Below are 24,335 nucleotides of genomic sequence, written 5' to 3'. Positions count from 1 at the left end.
TGCAGTGCATTCTTATGGGTGTCTTTTCAAAAGTAAGTCCATTTGAGTTTAGTGGGACTTAATCCCAGATAAGTTGGTATAGATAGGATTATAACTTTAGGATGATGCCACATATTGCACAACAACAGATCTGGGCTTGGACCAGGTGCCAACTCAAGAAGAGGTCATGACGTGCTGTAATTTACACATTCTAAATGAATAAATAAGCAAGCAATTTAAATAAATAAATCTTCTTTCAAACACATTTGTTTTCTGCAGTTTTTTGCACGTCTGTAAAGCTTATTTGTGAAGCAGCCTGATTCTGATCAGAAAGAAAAGGCAACTGATTTAAGAGCAGCAGGAGAAGTAAAGAGAAAAATCAATAGTTGCTTTCAAATATTTTCTAATTACTGGGAAATTTAGCCTTGATATTTATTTAAGGGTGAAATGCTGATCAAGTTAAAATTAATCAGAAAGTTCCAACTGACAGCAGCACAGGGCTGAGATTTCACACTAAAGTAGTAACAAGATTTTTGAACCCTTTTTTCTCACTGATGTCCAACTCTAGGCTCATGAACCTACTTTTCTCCAATAAAGAAGGTTAACTGTGAACAACTTATTCAGAAATGCCAGGACACTTATCCTTTTCCATTCATAACCTACTTATAATACTTAGTCCAAGAAGGAAACGGGCTCTCTTCTGTATTTATTTCTCAATTCAATCAACTCAAAATGCATTTTGTAAGTCTCTCCCCTCACCCTGTTTAATTCCCAGTGCTTCCAACTAACCTGGACACAGCATGGGATGTGTCTGCAGCTACCAGCAATTACACCTGAAGTTAAAATTTTGGATACTAGATTCTGCTCCCTGACTAAATCATGCAAATTTACATCATAATTCTTATTCTGCGTATTTTATTCTGGTTTGGCTAACCATGGGGTGAGGCAATGAGCACTAAAACCTGCCTTCCACAGGCCATATTCTGCCCAAGGACTGGCAGCTGTCACCTTGCCCACAGATCTCCACCTCTAGTACCTGGTTGGAACATTTATTTTTGAGGCTGCAAAGGCACCAGGGCAAGACCATTCTCCAAACATTTTACAGAGTGACACTTTCTTCACAGTTGTTCGATCTTACTAATAATTTTGGTGCTCAGCTATATATACTCAAATACAACATTCCAACAATTTTGAATGGTGTGCATGTATAAAATTTGGTCTTTTTAAAAAAAATATAGAAATAGGAGCCCTGAAAGGACTGATATAGTTTTATCTGTGAACTTCAGACTAGAGAAGTACAAAGGAACAACTTACACGTGATGTTTAAAACAAACCTCATACCAGAAACGTACCTGTCCTACTCAATACTTCCAATTATGCACCAAATAAGTGCCAAGGTTTCACAGAACACAATCTTGCATATTTGAAGGGCTTTCCTGTCAGCCTTACAGAGGCACCCAAACGATACACACAGAACTGCATGACAGAACCTTTCAGTCGACAAGCAGTTTTACATGCTGGCATCAAGCGTCTCAGCTAACTGCATGGAGAAGAAAGGTTCGCCAGTGACATCACTCAGATGCTAATTGAAACCTCCATAAACAACAAACACCTCAGGATCTGACACTGCGTGAGCTTTCCTTGGATAAGCAACCTTGTACAGCAACAGGCTGCAGTTGCAAGAGATTTTCAAGCATTCAGAAACATTAGCAGCAATGAAAAAGCTTCTAAGGATAAATGATTTCAGAGACTTAGAAATGATGCGTTTTGATTGCTGAGTCCCAAGACTGGGTAGATTCTGTCCCCAACGACAGCTAAACCACAGTTATGGCAATGTTTCTCTATAAGGGCACGTGCAAGTTCTCATCAGGCACGCAACGAAGGCATTCTGCTAGGGGCAACAACTGATACAGGTCTTTAGAGAGTTCAGAGAGTTTCACATACACAGCTGCCTTTAAAGCAGTTCAATATTATTATTTTCATATGAAGTTGTTGGTTTTAAAAACTGTGCGCAGCCACTTTGAAGTCTATTGAAAAGCAATATGCACATTTTAAAAACAGGTCATTAAATAAGCGCTGCTGGGTCAAGGAGCAAAGGTTTGCCTACGAGAACCACCTAGTGAGTTAATGCCTGCGGATAAGCAATTGTATCTCCTCTTATCCAAGGGTTTTTTGAATACATACTATTTGATATTTTCTACTTGTCATTCCAATCATATGACTCCTTTGTGCTGCTCTCTTCAATGGCTCCTTCTCACTTTAGGTCTCCAATTTAAGATTCTTGCACTTACTTTCACATATCTCCAGGGTCTTGCCCCTTTATATCTATCTTTTCTTCTTCTCAGTCTCTCTGTTCTTCCTTGGACCTTCACTCCATATAGACAAGCCTTCTAGATCAGCCATGTTTATCCTCTCTGTTTCTTGTCTAAATTCCTTTTCCATTTCCCATCACTGTAAAGCCCCTCTACCCAGGATCAAACTCTTTTCATGTTGTTTTTTTAAAAAAATTAAAATATCTCCTTATAAAATATCTGTTTTATCCTGGCTGAATTTAAAAAAGACAACTATTTCTACTTTTCTTTCCCTTTCCTCCTAATGTATTTCTTATCCATATAATGCAAGACTGTGCACAAGGTCGGTGTTACTTTTAAAGTCTAGCAATTTGAGGCAGCATCGCCACAGCTTGGATCCTAATTTCCCTTCCATGAACAAAACACATTATTTCTGAAATAGGAATTCCCTCCCTCCCTCTTCCCTCTGCAACTGCCCCATGCCCCCCATCCTCAAGATCTGCTGGAGGGTTTAGGGAAACTTTGGAAATGGGGCGGGAGATGTTGCGGGAGCTGCAGATGCAAGGAAGAGGCAGAACAAACTGCACTTCCCAGAAACAGCTGAGAGCAGGGGTCAGCAAACGTTTTCAGCAGGGGGCCGCTCCACCATCCCTCAAACATTGTGGGGGGCCGGACTATATTTTGGAGAGAGAAAAATGAACGAATTTCTGTGCCCCACAAATAACCCAGAGATGCATTTTAAATAAAAGGGCACATTCTACTCATGTAAAAACACGCTGTTTCCTGGACCGCCTGCGGGCTGGATTGAGAAGGCGATTGGGCTGGATCTGGCCCCCGGGCCTTAGTTTGCCTACCCATGGCTTAGGAGAACTATTATTTCTTCCATTATTTTGATTATGAGGGTGATGGTGATGAGAACAACAACTCCAATAATAACAGAATCATAGAGTTGTAGAGTTGGAAATGAGCCCCAAGGGTCAAGCAGTCCAAGGCAGGAATCTCAGCTAAAGCATCCGTTACAGAAGACTGCCCAACCTCTGCTTAAAAACCTCCAAGGGAGACCATTCCACTGCCAAAAAACTCTTACTATCAGAAAGCTTTTCCTGATGTTTAGTCAAAATCTCCTTTCTTGTAACTTGAAGCCATTGGTGCCAGAGCAGGAGAAAACAAGCTTGTTCCCTCTTCCCTGTGTCAGCCCTTGAGATATTTGAAGATGTCTATCATATTTCCTCTCAGTCTCCTCTTTTCCAGGCTGCACATACGCAGTTCCTTCAACCGTTCTTCATTAGGCTTGGTTTCCTGACCCTTTATCATCCTGATTTCCCTCCTCTGCACATGTACCAGCTTGTCAATATTCTTAAACTGTGGTGCCCAGAATTGTTCACAGTATTCTAGCTGCGGTCTGACCGAGGCAGAATAGAGTGGTACTGAACTGTCAGGGAACTGCCATCAGAGCATCAGGTGGTGGAGGGACTCAGGCAGGATGAAAGAGACTCAACTGCTGAAGCAGGGACCAGCAGGGGGAGGAGTGGGTCTCTGAGGGAATGCGAGCAGGAGGGAGGGCTCAGGGAGGCTTCCAGCGAGAACAGTGGGGAGGTATCGGAGTCTCCCATAGGGAGACCCATACCTCGCAGGAAACTGTCACGCCGTGAGTCCAGGAGACGCGTTTCCGTTAAGGAACTTCTTTGCTGGAAACGCTTCCGCAGGCAGCCACTGTCGGACTCTACTAGTGACTAGAGCAGACATGTCTGAGGAGCTCCGTCACACACGGAGGTTTGTGGGGGCGCACAAACTCTGAGGGAGCACGTTTTCACGCACAAGCAGCTAATCAAACCCTCACAGCAGTCCGACAGTCTTTGTACGCTGCCTGTGCAAGAGAAGGCATCATGAGCGAACCAACCGGAACCGGAGGAGCAGGGGCTGGAGCTGGTCCAAGCTTGGAAGATAGATACCGAGCGTTGGAGGTTCAACTGGCCCTGCAGACGGCGAGGCTGGAGGAGAGAAGGGCTCAGGATGCAGACAAGAAGGGGAGAGCCACTCAATTCCCCAGAAAGGTACCAGGATTGGTGCAGAAATTTGGGGGGGACCCCAAGGACTACCATGCTTTTAGGACAGAGATGCAATATGCCCTTAATGTGCAGTTCGATGAGTTCCCTGATGAGGAATCGCGAGTTGCTTTTGTAATTGGGCATCTTGAGAAAGGGGCTAGAGACTGGGTTCGACCCCTAATGGCAACGCACAATGACATACTAAAGGACACAATGAAGTTCTTTCGTGCAATGGATATCATGTTTTCCAGCGATATTGAGGAAGGGGTGGTGCGCAGACAGCTAATGGCTTGTAAGCAGGGGAGTCGATCTGTCCGTGAATATTGGACTGAGTTTACCATGCTGATTCACAGACTGAGTTGGGATTTATCGGCGGCACCCGTTCAAATGCTATTTGAAGAAGGTCTTTCTTCGGGGGTGAAAGACGAGCTGGCACGGAGCCCCAGGGCGGAGTCTATGGATCAGCTGACCAAATCTGCGCTGACCATAGGAGCGCGGCAGGAGGCAAGAGCCTTGGAGAGGCGGGAAGGGAGAGGGGAACGTTGGAAGGAGTTCCGCATTCCAGACATTCCTGAGCCAGCTTTCCCGCCGGCAGAGCCGATGGAAATCGGAACAGCGCGCGCGCGCGCATTTTCAAAAACCAGCGAGGGAGCTAAGAAGGAGGGAAAGGGCCCCCGGAAATGCTATCTCTGCCAACAGCCAGGCCACTTTGCCAGAGTCTGCCCCCAGAGGAAGGAATGGCAAGGGATGGTGGGAGCTGTTGAGGGGGGAGAAGAAGGGGGAGCGGAGCAGGTAAAAGCCAACGCCTGGTTGCCACAATTGGGGCACTGCAGCCAGGCCAAAGAGCAGTGAAAGTGCCCGTGCCAGAAGCTCCTCGACCTGCTCTAGTGATTGAAGTGTCGCTAGAGCTGCAGAATGGGCACCCCCTAAAAATAAAGGCGCTATTGGACTCAGGCAGCTCCTGCAATTTTATGAGCAAGGAGTTTGCTGCTGAACACCAGATACAGACCATCCCTTTAAGCAACCCCCTGCAGGTGACCACGATTGATGGCAGGGAGTTGTTGGGAGGAGGAGTCCGCTTGCAGACTGTCCCAATGATAATGAGGGTGGCAAGGCACACAGAACTGATAGCGTTTAATGTGGCCACCCTGGGAGGCGCTCCCATTATTTTGGGAATGAGCTGGCTAGCTCTACATGATCCGCTGGTTGGCTGGCATCAAAGAGTGGTGTCCTTTGGTTCAGCACATTGCCTAGAACACTGCAAAGGGGAGAAGGGTTCAGTAGGGGCCCAAGCCACCCTAGCAGGGACTGAAGTAATGGGGAAGGTGAAGGTACCACCACAGTATGCAGATCTCAGCGACGTGTTCAGTGAGAAGGAAGCTGACCAACTACCACCTCATAGACCCTTTGATTGTCAGATCAATTTACTCCCTGGAGCACAGCTTCCCGTGGGCAAGTTGTATGCCATGTCAGACAGGGAAATGCAGGAGTTGCGAGGGTTCATTGACAAGAACCTGAAGAGAGGCTTCATCAGAGAGTCCAAAGCAGCAGGGGGGAGCCCAGTGTTCTTTGTGGACAAAAAAAATGCGGACAAGCCGAGACTTGTATGTGATTTTAGGCGGCTGAATGCAGTGACTGAACCGGTGGCGTTCCCTATGCCCAGAATTGATGATATTTTGACCATGGTGAGGAAGGGAAAGATTTTCACAAAGCTGGATCTAAGGGGGGCGTACAACCTGATACGCATAAGGAAAGGGGATGAATGGAAAACCACCATGTTTACCCCTTTGGGGGCGTTTGAATACCTCGTTATGCCATTTGGATTACAAGCAGGCTCCGCGTGTTTTCAATCTTTTATGAACCACGTGCTGGGCCCTTTGCTCTACAAGAATTGCGTTGCCTTTCTAGATGATGTGTTGGTGTATTCTGAGAATGAGGAGCAACATGTGAGAGACGTCAGAGAAGTGTTGAGCAGACTGCAAGCCAACAGGCTGTGGGTCAAACTGGAGAAGTGTCGGTTCCATACCAAGGAGGTGGAATTCCTGGGGTACCGCCTGTCAGACAAGGGATTGGCCATGGATCCCGGCAAGGTACAGGCAGTGCTGGAATGGAAAACACCCAAAACCAAGAAGGATGTGCAGAGGTTCCTAGGGTTTGGAAACTTTTATCGTAAGTTCATCCGCAACTTCGCCCATCTGACGGCGCCCATCACTGACTGTCTCAGCAGTAAGAAGAAGTTTGTATGGACGGCGGAGGCGGAGCGAGCGTTTGAGGAACTGAAAAGGGCCTTCGCCTCTGAAGAACGACTTCTGCATGTGGATTTACGAAAGAAGCTAAGGGTTGAAACAGACGCATCTGACAGAGCCATAGGGGCGGTGCTTCTTCTGCAGCCGGGGAAGGAGGAGTCGGAGTGGCGTCCGTGTGCCTTCTTCTCGCGGAAGCTGAACAAATCCGAGAGGAACTACACGGTGTACGACCGAGAACTGCTTGCTATTCATGAGGCGTTCCGGAGATGGAGGCATCTGCTAGTTGGTGCACAACATAAAGTGCAAGTGTGCACGGACCATAAAAATCTAGAGTACTGGAGAACGGCGCGAGTGCTCAACCAAAGGCAGTTGAGATGGGCCCAAGAGTTCTCCAAATTTAACTTTGAGATTTGTTATGTGCCAGGCCCAGAGAATGTTAGGGCGGACGCTCTCTCACGCAAACCTGAATATTTGGAGGGGGAGGGAGCACCCGAAGAAACCCATATCATTCCAGAGGACCGCTGGGTGTGTGGGGCGACTTTGGTGGGGCAAAGGGAATTGGTAGAGGGTACGGTGCAGGATGCATACGCCCAGGGGAAACTCAGGGATCTCAGAGGGGAGGAAGACAAACCCGGTGGTTTTGAGGAGAGAAATGGGGCATTGTATTATAAGGGAGCGTTATATATACCTGAAGGGGAATTGAGGGAGAAAGTACTCAAGCAGTTGCACGATAGCCCCACAGCAGGGCACTTTGGGCAACACAAAACCATGTGGCTGGTTACCAGGGAATTTTGGTGGCCCAAGGTCAGGGAAGATGTGCGGGAGTATGTGAGAGGGTGTGAACAATGCCAAAGAGCCAAGGGGGAGAGGCAGGCGCCGGCTGGTTTATTAGAACCACTGCCCACACCTGAGAGACCGTGGGAAGCAGTGGCAATAGATTTCATGACTGATCTGCCAAGGTCTAGAGGGAAAACAGCCATCATGGTTGTAGTAGACCTGTTAACTAAAATGGCCCACTTCATAGCCTGCTCACATGCGGTTACAGCAGAAGAAACCGCCAAATTGTTTGTAGAGAATGTGTTTAGGTTGCATGGCGCCCCCTTGAGGGTGGTTTCAGACCGAGGGAAACAATTTACTTCCAGGTTCTGGAGGAAGCTCATGAGCTTACTGCATGTAGAGGTTAATTTCTCGACGGCCCGTCATCCTGAAACCAACGGGCAGGCGGAAAGAGCAAATGGGGTTCTCCAACAATATTTGAGGTGTTATGTTAATGACAGAGAGAATGATTGGGTGGAGAAGCTGGCGTTGGCAGAATTTGCCTACAACAATGCAGAGAACGTGTCCACGGGGATGAGCCCCTTTTTGGCTAATCACGGGTGCCATCCCAGAGCCTTCCCAGGGGGGGAGGGGGAGAACTGGAGCGTTCCAGCTGCAGAACAGTTCGTGGAAGAAATGGAAGCGATCCATCGCCAGCTCCAACTCAACTTAAACAGGGCTAAGGAGGAATATAAGAGGCAAGCAGACAAAAACAGAAGGGAAGGTGAAAGCATCAGGGTGGGGGACCAGGTGTGGCTGTCAACCCAAGGGTTGCCATTCAAAGGAGGTTGTAAGAAATTAAGACCCAAAAGGCTGGGTCCGTTTGAAGTCATACAGCAGGTCAATCCAGTGGCTTTCAGGCTCCGGTTACCGAACCACATGAAGCTGCACCCAGTTTTTCACAGGTCGTTGCTGTCACCGTATAGAGGAGACAGTGAGGGGAGGGTCACTAGGGGACCAGCAATGGAGGAGAAGGAACACAGCTACCATGTAGCGGAGATCCTCGATTCCAGGTGGAAGGGAGATCAAGTAGAGTATTTGGTAATGTGGGAAGGGGAACCGGAGTCGGAAAACACCTGGGTTAGGGCAGAGGATGTCAATGACGAGGTTTTAATAGAGACTTTTCATCAGAGGTTCCCACGTAAACCTCAGCCTGTAGCGAGGTTCCGAAGGGAATACTTTGCCACCACCGACGAGGAAGAGGAGTTGGAGGGGTTCCCAGATTCTGAAGAGGAGGAGGATTCAGCTGGCCAGGACGACGATCGATGGAGAGAATTGTTCGAGACGTCAGAAGATGAGGAAGATTCGTTTCGGGGTTTTAGCCCTTCACCTCCCAGGGGGGAGGAATTGGGAGGGGGTGAGGGGGGCCCTGGAGGGGAAGTGGATGTCAGGGAACTGCCATCAGAGCATCAGGTGGTGGAGGGACTCAGGCAGGATGAAAGAGACTCAACTGCTGAAGCAGGGACCAGCAGGGGGAGGAGTGGGTCTCTGAGGGAATGCGAGCAGGAGGGAGGGCTCAGGGAGGCTTCCAGCGAGAACAGTGGGGAGGTATCGGAGTCTCCCATAGGGAGACCCATACCTCGCAGGAAACTGTCACGCCGTGAGTCCAGGAGACGCGTTTCCGTTAAGGAACTTCTTTGCTGGAAACGCTTCCGCAGGCAGCCACTGTCGGACTCTACTAGTGACTAGAGCAGACATGTCTGAGGAGCTCCGTCACACACGGAGGTTTGTGGGGGCGCACAAACTCTGAGGGAGCACGTTTTCACGCACAAGCAGCTAATCAAACCCTCACATGAACCAAGCAGGCTTTCTCCCAAAAAGACACCTATCAGACAATGTAAGGAATATAATAGACATTTTGGAAAAGTTAGAGGTGAACATAAATACTAAAGCAGTACTGATTTTTGTGGACGCGGAGAAAGCCTTTGACAATATTTCTTGGAGTTTTATGATAAAGAATCTTCATGGGATGGGGGTAGGTCAAGGTTTTGAGAATGGTATGGCTGCAATATATTCTGAACAAAAAGCTAAACTGATTGTAAATAATGTAATAACTGAGGAACTTAAGATAGAAAAAGGAACACGACAGGGGTGCCCAATTTCCCCATTACTCTTTATTTCAGTTCTGGAGGTGTTGCTGAACATGATTAGAAATGACCAGGAGGTTAAAGGAGTGCAGGTCGGAGCTAAACAGTATAAGTTAAGAGCATTTGCAGATGACCTAGTTTTGACTTTGCAAGAGCCAAACACTAGTACGAAAAGGGTCTTAGAAATAATCCAATTGTTTGGCCAGGTGGCTGGATTTAAGCTGAATAAACAAAAAACCAAAGTTTTAGGGAAAAACTTAACAGATATGGAAAAAGAGGAGTTTCAAGAGGAGACAGGGCTGACGGTGGTCAAGAAGGTTAAATATCTAGGGGTTTACTTGACATCTAAAAATGTGAATTTGTATAAGGATAACTATGAAAAATGTTGGTCAGAGATTAAAAAAGATCTAGAAATATGGTCAAATTTGAAATTGTCAATGTTAGGCCGAATTGCAGTGATTAAAATGAATGTATTGCCTAGAATGTTATTCTTGTTTCAAACCTTGCAGATACTTGATAAGATGGAATGTTTCAAGAGGTGGCAGAAAGATATTTCGAAATTTGTCTGGCAGGGCAAAAAGCCCAGAATCAAATTCAAAATACTGACAGATGCCAAAGAAAGAGGGGGGTTTGCCCTGCCGGACTTAAAACTGTATTATGAGGCAGCAGCATTTTGCTGGCTGAAAGAATGGATGCTCCTCGAGAATACAGACATTTTAGATCTGGAAGGTTTTAACAATGCTTTTGGTTGGCATGCATATTTATGGTATGACAAAATCAAACTGAATAGTGCCTTTAAAAATCACATTGTTAGGAAAGCATTGTTTAATGTTTGGATAAGATATAAAGATCTGTTGGAAAACAAAACCCCTAGATGGGTGTCACCAGTGGAAGCCAAGGCAGTGAAGAAACTCAATATGGAGGTCGGATGGCCGAAGTATTGGGAAATTCTGGAACAGGATGGAGATAAGTTCAAATTACAAAGCCATGAGAAATTGAAACATAAAGTAGAAAATTGGTTTCAATATCATCAAATAATGGAGTTTTTCAAACAGGACAGGAAAATTGGCTTCCAGGTGGAAAAATCAAAACTAGAAACTGAATTGCTAGAACCCAATACTAAGAATCTATCTAGAATGTACAACTTGTTGCTGAAATGGAATACACAGGATGAAACAGTCAAATCGGTTATGATTAAGTGGGCACAAGATATTGGTCATAACATTATGTCTGCTGACTGGGAATGGTTATGGAACACCGGTATCAAATTTACGGCATGTAATGCCTTAAAGGAAAACATTATGAAAATGGTCTATAGGTGGTACATGACCCCAGTCAAGCTGGCAAAAATTTATCATCTGCCCGATAACAAATGTTGGAAATGTAAAGAGACTGAAGGTACCTTCTATCACCTTTGGTGGACGTGCCCGAAGATTAAGGCCTTCTGGGAAATGATCTATAATGAAATGAAAAAGGTACTTAAATGTACGTTTCCTAAAAAACCAGAGGCCTTTCTCTTGGGCATTGTCGGTCAATTGGTGACAAAGAGGGATAGAACTTTTTTTATGTATGCTACGACAGCAGCAAGAATACTCATCGCAAAGTATTGGAAGACACAAGATCTACCCACTCTGGAAGAATGGCAGATGAAAGTGATGGACTATATGACATTGGCTGAGATGACAGGCAGAATCCGCGACCAACGCAAAGAGACGGTGGAAGAAGAATGGCGAAAATTTAAAAGCTATCTTAAGGACTATCATAAACTTAATGAATGTTAAAGTGTTGTGGTTCCTAGAAACAAAGGGATACAGCGATATAAGATTAGAACATAGAGAGGATCAGGATGACAGAGACTGAAAGTAACAATTGGGAGTTGCTAAAAATTTTGGACATTGGGATGCAGAAAGGGGGGGGTATGGGGAAGTCCTAGAAAAGAGGTTTAGGAAAATATGTTATGATATTATACGTGTATGTTTGTCTTTTTAAGTGTTTGTTTGTCTTTAAAAAAGTTTGTAAAACCAATAAAAATTTTATAAAAAAAACAACAACAGAAGAGAGTGGTACTATTACTTATTTTTGAAAAAACCTTGCTGGGTCTTAGTAATCACAGCATCCTTAATAAAAGTAAGTCAACAAATGTTCTCTGCCATTTGATTTTTTTAAGTCCATATTAAACATGTTCAGTTCCTTTCCTCATGAGATCTGCGATCTAAATTTTTTGCCATGTTTTTAGCTCACCCATGAGAAATGTGTGACTGCCACTGAAAATGGCAGCCCAGTATTACTTCCTTTGTCCTTTGGAGATATCTGGCAATACGAAACGCACAATATGGTCTCAAGAACCTTTGGGTTTCCCTGCCCCAGTGGTGAAGAGAGGATAAGGAAACTCAGAGGAATTATTATGCTTCACATTTTGTATTACAAGCCAGCAGCAGGAGAGGGAAGAATGGGGTTGCCATTTTCAGCATCAACCTTGCAACTCTCACAACATTTTGTTCTGGGTCTCTATTTCACGTTTAAGAGGGAAGAAGCGTAGAATATTTGATTAGCTCAGATGTGTTCCCACTGACACCAAAGGTTCCTGTCATTCTTATGCGCTTAGCCAAGAAGCCCCAAGAAGAAAACATGAAAAAAGGCCCTGGAGATGCATTTGTGTACATGTTGCTGGGTATCTAGAAAGCCTAATCCTCTTATCTCTTGTTCCCATGTAATTCCTCTGGTTTTAGAAAAGTATTAGGACTGGAGAGTTTTTCTGGTAGACATGAAGGAGCTGCTCATGGTCTGCAATTTCATTTTATTCCCAAGAATGCTGAAACCTAAAATTCCCAGCCATTATGGACAAACTATACAGAACTACGTCCTGTGCGGTTAGGCTACTTTGGGGCTGGGAACTAATTAACTAAAGAGATAATCAGTTCCAGGCCAACAAACACAAGTTGCATATATTCTTTACTACAGAGGGGAGACTGTATGCCGTTACAGAGCTACAGTTTCGGGTAAGCAGTTAAGAGCTTGAAAGGATATTTAAGACTTCTTTCATTTATGCATATAAGCTTTCAAGTTTTTTTAAAAATGGATGTTAAGTACAATATGAACTGCTATTTGCTATGTCCCTAGACTTGGTCTCCTAACACAACCATTCATCAAAATACAACATGTTTTTTGCCTGACGGGTGTGTCTTGTTCAATCAAAGGAAAACTACTGGCAATCTTTTAAATATCCAATTCTAAACAATACCTACAGCAAGAGGCCTGATTTTGATTTATTGAATAATTTGACTAGAAAACACCTGTAGTCGCAACTACATTACGTGCAATCACTTCCATTTCTTTGTTGCACACATTCAAAAAAATACCAAAATAAAAATTGACAGCATAGTTATACTGCTCTGTTCCAGCACTACACAATGGATATTAAATTGTGTGTGCTTAATCCATGGGTTACATATCACATTTCATTGATTTTCATAAGCAGCAAGACTCATCCACCAATGGCTACCAAAAGAATGTAAAAACACATTTTTTTAAAATCCTGATTAGGGAATAGCAGAAAAATGTGTATCAGTCTTCGGTTTCCACTACATTTCTAACACAAATGCTTCACAAATTGTTATGCAGCAATTTGTGCACAGTTAGTTCTTTCTTTAATCAAGAAATCTGCCTGATTTTGAGCTTATTTCCCAAAGGCTAGGAGTGAAGGTTATTCCATTAGGCCTTTGGGGAGTAGCAATCTAATACGTTTCTGAATTATTCCAGACTGAGCTGAGCTGAACATGAGAACAAAGCCTGGATTCCACTGCAAGAGAAGACCAGCCTAACTCCCAGCTGGGAAGATTTAGGGAGAGATTTATATACATACAAACACTGGAGAAATTTTCCAAGTAATTGCGTGTATTTGCCCACTGTTGTCAGAGACTGTAAACTAATGTTTATTAAAACACAGCAGCAAGGTGCTGCCTTTGTTATCCATCTCCCAGGTTCTTCACACAGGTCATTAGGGAAAAAATCTCATTTGCCTCCATTCTTTATTTCTTCACAGTGGAAGACCAAGAAGTGGAAGACCAAGAAAGATGAAAGGGAATTCAGTAAGTTACTTAGTAAAGGTAAAGGGACCCCTGACCATTAGGTCCAGACTCTGGGGTTGCGGCGCTCATCTCGCTTTATTGGCCGAGGGAGCCGGTGTACAGCTTCCGGTTCATGTGGCCAGCATGACTAATATGTTGCATGCATATTAATGATAACAAGAGACAACTGTTGGAGATGATTAACAGATTATCTAAAAAAAAATGTTTACTCTGTAAGCCCAGGATAGGAAGAGTAGAAATATAATGTGGATTTCTAATTTTGTCTACCTTCATTACAATGTGTTCTCTATGTTTTATAGCAAATGCTTCTGAAATCCTGCTTAGACAGTAAGGAGCAAACGTCTTCTGACACATTTCCAACAATATAATGTTTTAAGGCAAGTGAATGAAGTGATAGTAATCTGACACCCAAACAACTCAAGAGGACGCCAGACTTCCTTTTCTTTCTTTAACAATATTCCTACTATTGTAACTAAGGGAAAATTCAAAAGCAGTTTGTGACGTACATGGGGATCAAAGAAAAAGGGAATAAAATTCACTGGACTAATGCCAGTTCCTTTTTGCACCCCAAGCACCTATTTTGATCCTACTCATGATGAATTAGTGCAAGTTGGTGGCAGAAATTGATTAACTCAAATGATTTTTAAGTCTGACTAAAAATGCACAAAAATAATACTATTCTACTCAGTAACAGGAATGCTTTGAATTATTTAAAATATGCTAAAGTTATGACTTTTTTAGGGTGGCTACTGCCCACAAATCCTTTCTGTACATATTGTAAACCACATTGGCCTTCTTATATTTTAAGTGTTGTTGTGTTTGTTTGGAGCTAAAATTACATTTGCTGCACAGTGATGATGTATGAATTCCTTTATGCCTTGTTAATGAGGCAGGATAATATGTTCACCTCTTCACAGCCAATCCTAAAGCACGGAATGGCTTTCACAAATAGAGACAGCATCATTCTGTGCAAGGAAAGACGGGTACACCCATTCTATTACACTAGCTTTATTACCAGTTCTCTCTACATATTACGCATCAAATTTCTATCCCATCATGAAACCAACCCTTTAAGACTCTCAGGTTATGAGTGGCTGAAATTACTCTAGGAATATGTGTAGGACAGTCATCCTTAGTCCTGCCCCCCCCCCCATCACCACTGGTTTCTGCTCCATCTAATAGTTTGCACGTATACCAGTGTTGTAGTTGCTAAAACACTATTTCAGCAGCAGTAGCACTATTCAGTTAGTTTACAACTCTGTAGATCCTAGTGGATCTCAGATGCAGCAGTCCTCACTGTCCATACTGACAACTTTTCTAGCGTAGCAATCCAAAGGAGCAGGTCTTAGGTAACTAATATAACAAAGAACTTCCACCTGGTTTCATTTTTAAATGTCACTGCCTAGTAAAAGGCAATTCCATCAGAACACCTGGAGAACAAACAAACAAATTAAATAGACACTCAATTATTTGCAACATTGAACAAACACTGCATTTTCATCAAAGTCAGCAAGCCCCATGTGAATATTCCATGTGTTCTTTTTTTCTTACACATGCACAATGAATAAGGAGATAACTTGTAACTGGTCAGATCCAGCAAAAGAGATCCAAATATACAGAAGGTGGCTTCGGCACACAGATTCCCTCGATGCACAGAAAAATCAAACTCACAGTTTGGATGCGGATGCACACTTGCAAAGTGATGTGCAATTGAAAGAAAAACATCCAATACAACTCTCATGTGAACTGCAAGTTGTAGACAGAGATATAGTTAGCAATGTGGGTGCACATTTCAATCCACTGCCTTGGGCATCCAATTATACACAACAGTTGAGTGTAACTACATGGGGACTGAGACAACTGTGTGCTTTAAAAACTGTTCTAACATTAAATCCAGTCCTGAACATGCTCGGTCAGAAAACATATTTAATACTGCAGTCATATAGCATCATAGCTTTGTGGTCTTCAATTGCCCAGGCGTGATATAGAAGGACAGAAAGTGGAAAGAAAACAAAAAACCTGCCAAAAACAGCAGGCTAAGTAAGTCCAGTTACCGGAAGCCACCAATTCACTGCTAATGGTTTGGTGACCATTCAAGCTGTGCTCAACAACAAAAAACCTCAGTCAAAGCCAAAGAGGGAAGCAGAAAGGCCAAGATGATTGAGATTTAACTTTCTATCACATACCAATAATATGGGGGAGACAAAGGGAGGAGGTGAAAAGAAGAATGGACAATAATAATGTTTTGTGCAGGTGGTGCCAAGATCCCCGCACTGGTCCTTCGGACCAATCCATTCCCGTGTGAACCTGAGAGACGATTAATCCTCAAGGACCACTGTAATGAGACCTTTAAAGGCTCAAGACCAGCAGCCCATCCCGAGCAGCCTGCTCCCAGAAGTCTTCTCTAGCAGAGTTACATCAAAGCAAACAGGGACCAGATAGCAGGATTCCCTGAGAATCCCTTATCTCAGCATTAGCGGATGCTTCTCCTCTGATTGTCTTGAACTGCCACCTGTCCCAGGCATCTTTGAAGGCAATGCTAAGTCTGTGATGGATCTGACCTCCTTGAGCTGAGATTCTTTTATGTCTTTCTTCATTTTCTGCTCTGTTACATTCCTTCTCTGCAATGCACACTACATGAAACAAAGGGAGTTCTCAGTCCTTGACTCACTGTCCCCAGCTATTTGAAAGCAGAAGGGAGGAGGGGGGAACAATGTTCAGGATTATACTCCATCTGCAATGTGGAGTTGTCCTCCAGAGACAAGCCTCTTATTTTTGAGAGTTCTAACTAGATGGCTTTTACACAACGGCGACTTGAAAATAGGGGGTTCAGTATTGTTAGGCGCCAAGATGAGAAGGCTGCATGTCAGAGATAACTTAAAAACAAAAGGATTCATGCTATAGAGATATATTAAGAATCACATTAAAGGAAAAATAACCAAGTAGCAAGCCACATGGCTATCATTAAATAATTAAAGGAAGTGTATACAACCTTCCTTCACTACATGCAAATATCCGTAATGCTTGTGCCTATCTATTATTTAAAATTTTACAGGAGAAAGGATTTCATTTTAAGTTAAAATTAGGTAGGAAGCCCAAGGCATTAGCAAAGGTGCCCTGGGATTGATGCTAATTGCTACTGATATTTCTAAATTCAAAAATCTTCTCAACCACCAGTTCTGGTCACAAAGAGTTACATAAGAAACTTACATTAAAATTGTCTTTTTAAAAAACATAGCATATGTCGATTTCATTGAATGATGAGAAAAGGTAAAACATGTGTTCCCCATTCATTTTTTTCATTCTTCTCATTTTATGCAGTTTAATCAGATTCTCTCCTCTGTTCCCAATTCCAAATCTTAACTCACCTGTATCTGATTAGGACCTGCTGCCTTGACAAAGGCTCGATTCTCACAATAAAATCTCTGTTTCAGAGCAGGGCTCCAAATCATAGCTTGTCTGAAAAACATTAACCATAGTTGCCAGCTTGCACACAACAAGAAGCTATGGTTCCTTGCAACTTCCGGGATTCCACACTCATGCAGGAGGAGAAACAAACCAGGAGAAAACTCCTGCGCACCCTGTTTTATTAAGCCATGGTTTCATTGTGTGGACTTGGCCTATGTAGCAGTGCTATCCAAGTAATCAAAGCCGTCACTAAGGCCCAACTGGAAACCTGAAGGCCTCAGCAGACATTATTTATTGAGTAAGAGCGTCTCCACCCCCATCGTCTCAACCCCCATCGTTCAGCCTGGACACTGAGGTCCAGCTCCAAGGGTCTTCTGGCGGTTCCCTCCCTGCAAGAAGTGAGGTTACAGGGAACCAGGAAGAGGGCCTTCACGGTAGTGGTGCCCGCCCTGTGGAACGTTCTTCCATCACATGTCAAGGAAATGAACAACTATCTTACTTATAAAAGACATCTGAAGGCAGTCCTGTATAGGAAAGTTTTTAACGTTTGATGTTTTATCGTGTTTTTCATATTCTGTTGGGAGCTGCCCAGAGTGGCTGGGGAAACCCAGCCAGATGGGCGAGATATAAATAATAAATTATTATTATTATAGTAAGAAATTGGCCATGGTAATAGCAGGTGAGCTCATGCACAACTGCCTCCCACCTCTTTACTGAATTCACACCTGGGGCCATTGGATTGCAGCATCCCTGCTCTCCCAGGAACAACACCATGGCAAGGTGAAGACCAGCCTAGCTCCAGCTATGAAAAGTTGCAGGAAACCTGCACCTCCTTCCCCACCCCTCAGCCTCGGAAAGACTTTGCTCCAGCTGCCACCTGTCCTAGAGAAAACCACTTTGCCACTGCAGAAGAAAACTTTGTCACTGGCTTAATGAACATGAGTTATGGGTAGCTTTATGTATTGGTATTGTTTTGATTCGCTGTAAACCACCTTGGAGATTATTTGATCAGAAGTTGCCAGGCGCAATCTTTAAAATAAACTAACAAGAAACCATTTGGCACTGGTTGTTTCAAAATCAGCATACTGAGTTAAAAAAACAGAACACAGCAGTTCTGATGTGTCGGATTAGGTGCAAGGAAAGCTGTGTGAGCATCAGGGGAATTGAGGAGAATTTCAAAGCAAAGTTCCTGGTTCACACTGTAAGCCACTGTTACCCCAGATCTCAATTCAAACCTATAAAGATATATTTTTAAGCTCACCTTTAACAAAATGGCCACATCAAGCCACAAACCCTAACTTATTGACTCAGTGGTCTGAAGGATTAAGAAAATAAACTAAAGAGTGTTTCATCCAAATGGTATGGTTTTTTTACACAGTAAAAATTTCCCATGAATTAAGGAGGGGGGAGGATCAAAATCATGGTGATTTTCCCATCACAAACATTTATATTATGCCAAATATGCATATGGTATGGAGGTGATGGCAGACTGCAGCCAAACGAAAGAGTCTGTGTGTGAAAAATTGTCATATATGAGAAATCTACACACGTTTCATGCTTCTTACTATACAACATTGGTTTCTGTGTAAGCAATGGGTTGGTTGAGCCAAAGGCATTGTGGAGTAACTCCAGAGTTTGGCACTGTCTACTTGTAAACTGTTTTGTATTACAAAATCTCTATTGAACATTGAGACAGTAGAATAAAATTTGGTGCATATGTTCAGAATATTACTCTAGTATTCAAATCTAAACACCAAAGAATTCTTTTTAAGGAAGGAGAAGTTACAGCATACTGGAACGGATCCCCCCTTGAGCACTGAGACAATGCCAGAGCCTGACTTGGGGGGGCGCAGGTGGTTCCTCTGCGCAGGGCGCCAAACCAAGGGGACGCAAAATGATGGTGATAAAACCTTTGTTTATATGAGTACCTACTCAAAAGTAATAATAATGTGAAGCTTCAGTGAACCTATTGAGAAGATCCATTAAAAAGCTACTGCATCCAAAGGAATTATTGCGAAAGTAAGAAATATTTATGGGGGGTGGCACCAAATTTTCTCCTTGCTCAGGGTGGGTGCCATATTACCAAAGTCTACCCTGACACCACAATGGTATTTGCTTGACACATTAACGATCTAATTCTTCATCTGAAGAAATCAGTTGAAGTGGTCGAGTCAGTGTTTGCAACTGATAAATGAATTGAGTCCTGAACTAGCCAAACATATTTTCATGTTTGTATCCTGATTCCCAGACATATTTTCAAGAAGAGCAGAAAGATGCAAAATCACAAAATATTTTCTGGTGACCATGTATTCAGTTATTTAATTTTAGTTGCGGTAGCTAAATTATATTCAATAAATACAATATATTAATTAAATAACTTTGGGGGTGGGATAGCTATTAGTGATGAAAAGACAATAGTCACAAATTGGCTCAACATACCCAGAAAAAAGAAGAGAAGGGACCCAGCCCAACATCTGCCCTATAGATACTTCATAAGAACGTATGCCTGAATTAATTAACCTGTATCATCCACACTGCAGGATGCTATAAACAAAGCAGCAGAAAGAATACAGACCATGCTGGCACATGTATGCTTGTAAGACAAAAAATAACTTCAAGGCAAATTAATATATTGTTTAAATCAGCCTTGAATGTAATGCAAGAAAAGTAATGCAATGTTATTACTTAACCAAAGGCTGAAGTTTATTAACTCTCTGGTAGGACCTCAACAAATTTAGTATCTCCAGACTTTCTGGTGTCCAAAAAGGGTGTTGAAAACTAATTAGAACAAATTAGAAATTAGTTTAAGCTTGAATCTTTGCAACTTTTTCAAGACTTTGAACAATGAAAACCATAAGTAATTGCACAGATTGGAACACTGCATAAGAATGAGGCTAAATGCAGCATTAAAATTCTGATAGTATGGCTGGCTAGTAGTCAACATATAAATAAGACAAAAAGACATTGAAGAGCCAGAAGATTTCAATTTTTCATTATGAGTAATTTTGAAATTTGTTCCCTTGCAGAAACACTTTTAACCGTCAAAATGATCATCCAATTCAACTACTCTAAAGGGCTCCAATACACTTTTTAAAAGTCAAATGTGAAATCTGAAGGGGGGGGTGTCCGTGTGTGTGTGTGCGTCAAACAAAATGGTCAAACAAACCCAATGAGACATACCGAAGTAAAACATTCTTACTGGTTGCTGCTTTAAGAGCCTCAGTCATGCAATGTCACATCCCATTCGCAAGAAAACAAATCAAGTTAAATGGGAACACACTAATCAACATAGAGGCGGCCTCTTGGGAGCAAATACAAGCCTGAAGATTAATTAAGATGTTTGAAAATGTAAATATAATATGGGACCAAAAAGTCCCTACTTGTTTAGTTTCTAAGGATGCTCACAGATGGAGTGTGTTTTGGATATCAGCATATCTGACATTCACATGCCACATGGGACTCTACTAATTCTTGTCGTGATCCCCACTATTTCAAATGGCAGACTGGGGAATCCATTGTTTCATCCACAAAGGATAACAGTCTAAAAGGTGATTGCTTAGGGATTGTTGGGCACAAGCTCACACAGCACAGCAGCTTTGCAGTGTTTTTCCAATGCTGTTTCCATAATTTACTGTTTAATGCACAATCAGCAAAGTGAAAAGCTGCCTCAAGTTGCTTTCTAATATCTGTTTTTCTCAGCTTGACAGAGTGGTTTGTGACATTCTGGATGCTGAAGTTGTTAAGGACCTTTTGATGAGAAATTATCTTCAGAAAAAGTTCAGGACAGATTCAAATGGAAATGGTCTGTTTGTGTGAGTGATATTACAGAAACTCTCAGGTCATAACCGTGACAAACTTAGCACTGAAGCACACTTTTGCTAAGATTTGGGCTTCAAACTTGAGTATGGCATTGTTCCTAGAAATAGATGATTGACATGATTAAAGAAAGTAGCTTGAAGTTAGGCATCATGGAAAACGTGGGAAGGCTGCAGAAAATAGAAGCCCCCAATTTCCCCCCTCTCTCCTTGAATTGTAACAGGCAGAACATATCCACAAATTTAACACCCCCGGGCCAAGTTGCTGACTGTGACTTGCAAGAAAATACACATGATAACATCACATCATATGATGAAAAGAAGAAGAAGAAGAAGAAGAAGAAGAAGAAGAAGAAGAAGAAGAAGAAGAAGAAGACCTTCAAACATCAAAAAACTTTCCTAAACAGGGCTGCCTTCAGATGTCTTCTAAAAGTTGGATACGAATTAAGTTCTTAACCCGAGGTACCACTGTAGTTGTTTATTCCCTTAACATCTGATGGGAAGGCATTCCACAGGGCGGGTGCCACTACCGAGAAGGCCCTCTGTCTGGTTCCCTGTAACTTGGCTTCTCGCAGTGGGGGAACCGCCAGAAGGCCCTCGGTGTTGGACTTCAGTATGAACAATGGGGGTGGAGACGCTCCTTCAGGTATACTGGGCCAAGGCCGTTTAGGGCTTTAAAGGTCAGCACCAACACTTTGAATTGTGCTCGGAAATGTACTGGGAGCCAATGTAGGTCTTTCAAGACCAGTGTTATATGGTCTCGGCGGCCACTCCCAGTCACCAGTCTAGCTGCTGCATTCTGGATTAGTTGTAGTTTCCAGGTCACCTTCAAAGGTAGAGTGCATTGCAGTAGTCAAAGCGGAAGATAACTAGAGCCTGAACCACTCTGGCGAGACAGTCTGCGAGTTGGTAGGGTCTCAGCTGGCCTACCAGATGGAGCTGGTAGACAGCTGCCCTGGACACAGAATTGACCTGTGCCTCCATGAACAGCTGTGAATCCAAAATGACTCCCAGGCTGCGCACCTGGTCCTTCAGGGGCACAGTTACCCCGTTCAGGACCAGGGAGTCCTCCACACCCGCCCGCCTCCTGACCCCCAAAAACAGTACTTTGTCTTGTCAGGATTCAACCTCAATCTGTTAGCCACCATCCATTCTCCAACCGCCTCCAGGCACTCACACAGGACCTTCACCGCCTTCACTGGTTCTGATTTAAAGGAGAGGTAGAGCTGGGTATCATCTCCATACTGATGAACAACCAGCCCAAATCCCCTGTTGATCTCTCCCAGCAGCTTCATATAGATGTTAAAAAGCATGGGGGAGAGGACAGAACCCTGAGGCACCCCACAGGTTGAGAGCCCAGGGGTCTGAACACTCATCCCCCAACACCACTTTCCAGACATGGCCCAGGAGGAAGGAGCAGAACCACCGTATAACAGTGCCCCCAGCTCCCAGCTCCTCTGGATGGTCCAGAAAGATGTCATGATCAATGGTATCAAAGGCTGCTGAGAAACAGCTAGGAAACTAGGAAACAGCTTTCACCTTTGTCCCTAGCCTGCCGGAGATTATCGACCAGTGTGACCAAGGCGGTTTCACTCCGATGATGAGGCCTGAATCCCGATTGGAAGAGATCCAAATGGTCCGCATCTTCCAGGAGTGCTTGAAGTTGTTCCACGGGTGCTTAATCCACCTTGCCCAAGAATGGAAGATTTGAGACTGGGCAATAGTTGGCCATATTAGCCAGGTCTAAAGATGTTTCTTTAAGCAGTTTACTGACTGCCTCTTTCAGTGGCTCTGGGAAGGCTCCCTCACAGAGCATTTACCACTCTGCAGAGCCCATCACCCAGCCCTTCCCGGCTCACTTTTATGAGCCAGGATGGGCAAGGATCAAGGAGTCAGGTGGCTGGTTTCACTCGTCCAAGCAGCCTATCCGCATCCTTGGAGGTAACAGATTGGAATTGATCCCATGCTAGACAGATCCCATGACTAGACAGGACTCTAGCACTCTCCTGCCCCGGCCCTGCTCCCGCGGTGGAGTCTACCTCTTTCCGAATCTGAGCGACTTTATCTGCAAAAAACCTACAAAATCATTGCAGGAGATCTTGGGGGCCTTATCAGGCCGCAATGACACAGGTCGTTCTGTTAAATTACGAACCACCTGAAAGAGTCTCCTGCTGCTGTTTTCTGCAGATGCAATAGAGGCAGTGAAGAAGGTCCTCTTTGCTGTCGCTATCGCCACTTGGTAGGCTTGACATTGAGCTCTAACCTGTGTCCAGTCTGATTCAGAATGAGTTTTCTGCCACCGGTGCTCTAGCCGTCTCAGTGATTGTTTCATTGCCCTCAGATCCGTGGAAAACCACGGGGCTGTCCGGGCTCCATGCAAGTGGAGAGGGCACTTCGGAGCCAAACAGTCAACAGCCCTGGTTAACTCCACATTCCAGCGGGCCACTAGGGAATTAGCTGAAAGGCCATCAACATGGGATAAAGCATCACCTACCACTCTCTGGAAACCATTTGGATCCATTAAGTGGCGGGGGCGGACGATCCAAATCGGTCCCACCTCCCTGCAGAGGGGAAGGGTCGCGGAGAAGTCCAATTGCACCAGGAAGTGATCTGACCATGGCACTTCTTTTGTTTTGCTTTTAGTTAGTGTCAGATCACCAACATCCGTAGATGTAAACACCAGGTCTAAGGCATGTCCGCAGCTATGGGTTGGGCCAGACTTATTCAGGGACAGCCCCATGGAGGCCATGCTTTCCCTAGTGGCTCCTTGTAAGGTCATGTCGGCATGGATGTTAAAACCCCCTAGGACAACCAAACTAGGTGTCTCCAGGAGAACATCCACCACGACCTGAAGCAGCTCAGACAGGGAATCCTTGGTGCAGAGGAGAGGTTGGTACACCAAAAGGAATCCTGTACTGCCCCTATTGCCCAACTTCCAGAACATGCACTCAGAGAACTGGGTCTTCCCAATAGGACGCCTGGTGCAAACTAATGACTTCCTAAAAATCACTGCAACCCCCCCCCCCCGCTGCCCACAAGGACTGGGTTGCTGTGCGTAAGAGAAACCTGGTGGACAAGCAGCGGCAAAATAGGCCCATCTGCTTCATCCAACCAAGTCTCTGTTACACATGCCAGGTCAAGTCCTCCATCCATGATCAAGTCATGGATGGCAGTGGTCTTATGAATAACTGACCTGGTATTGCACAGCAGCACCTTCAGGTCATGTGGGTATCCCTTGCTGATTCTAGTATCCGTCTGGTCAGGCCAGACCTGGAAGCAGGGACAACGACTAAACCTGCCTCCTCTGTAATGACATGGTCTGGTCTTAGCATAACTCCTCCTCCTACCCGTGATCACTGAGATCAGTTGTCCCAGTGCATCCCCTCCCCACCCGTGGAACATGCCCCAGCCATTTTGTTGGCTGGGATCCACTCCCTGGCAGCCCTGACCCCTCCCCTTAAGAACAAAATAAAACCTTCCCAACAGGACGCCTGGTGCAAGCTAATGACTTCCTAAAAATCACTGCAAACCCCACCACCACCCTCCATATGTCTAGG

The 24,335-nt window shown here is 44.1% G+C and overlaps 1 protein-coding gene across 4 annotated transcripts in view; it reads right to left on the bottom strand.

Annotated features, from left to right (window-relative positions):
• Positions 1-24,335, bottom strand: part of GLI3 (GLI family zinc finger 3) — a 255,223-nt gene that overhangs the window by 132,396 nt on the left and 98,492 nt on the right. The gene's annotated exons all lie outside the window — the stretch shown is intronic.

Source organism: Podarcis bocagei (assembly GCF_964188305.1).
Source record: "Podarcis bocagei genome assembly, chromosome: 12".
In the NCBI taxonomy this organism is placed as follows: domain Eukaryota; kingdom Metazoa; phylum Chordata; class Lepidosauria; order Squamata; family Lacertidae; genus Podarcis; species Podarcis bocagei.
The sequence above is the reverse complement of the archived record's forward strand: the minus strand, read 5'-3'. Positions and strand labels throughout refer to the sequence as shown.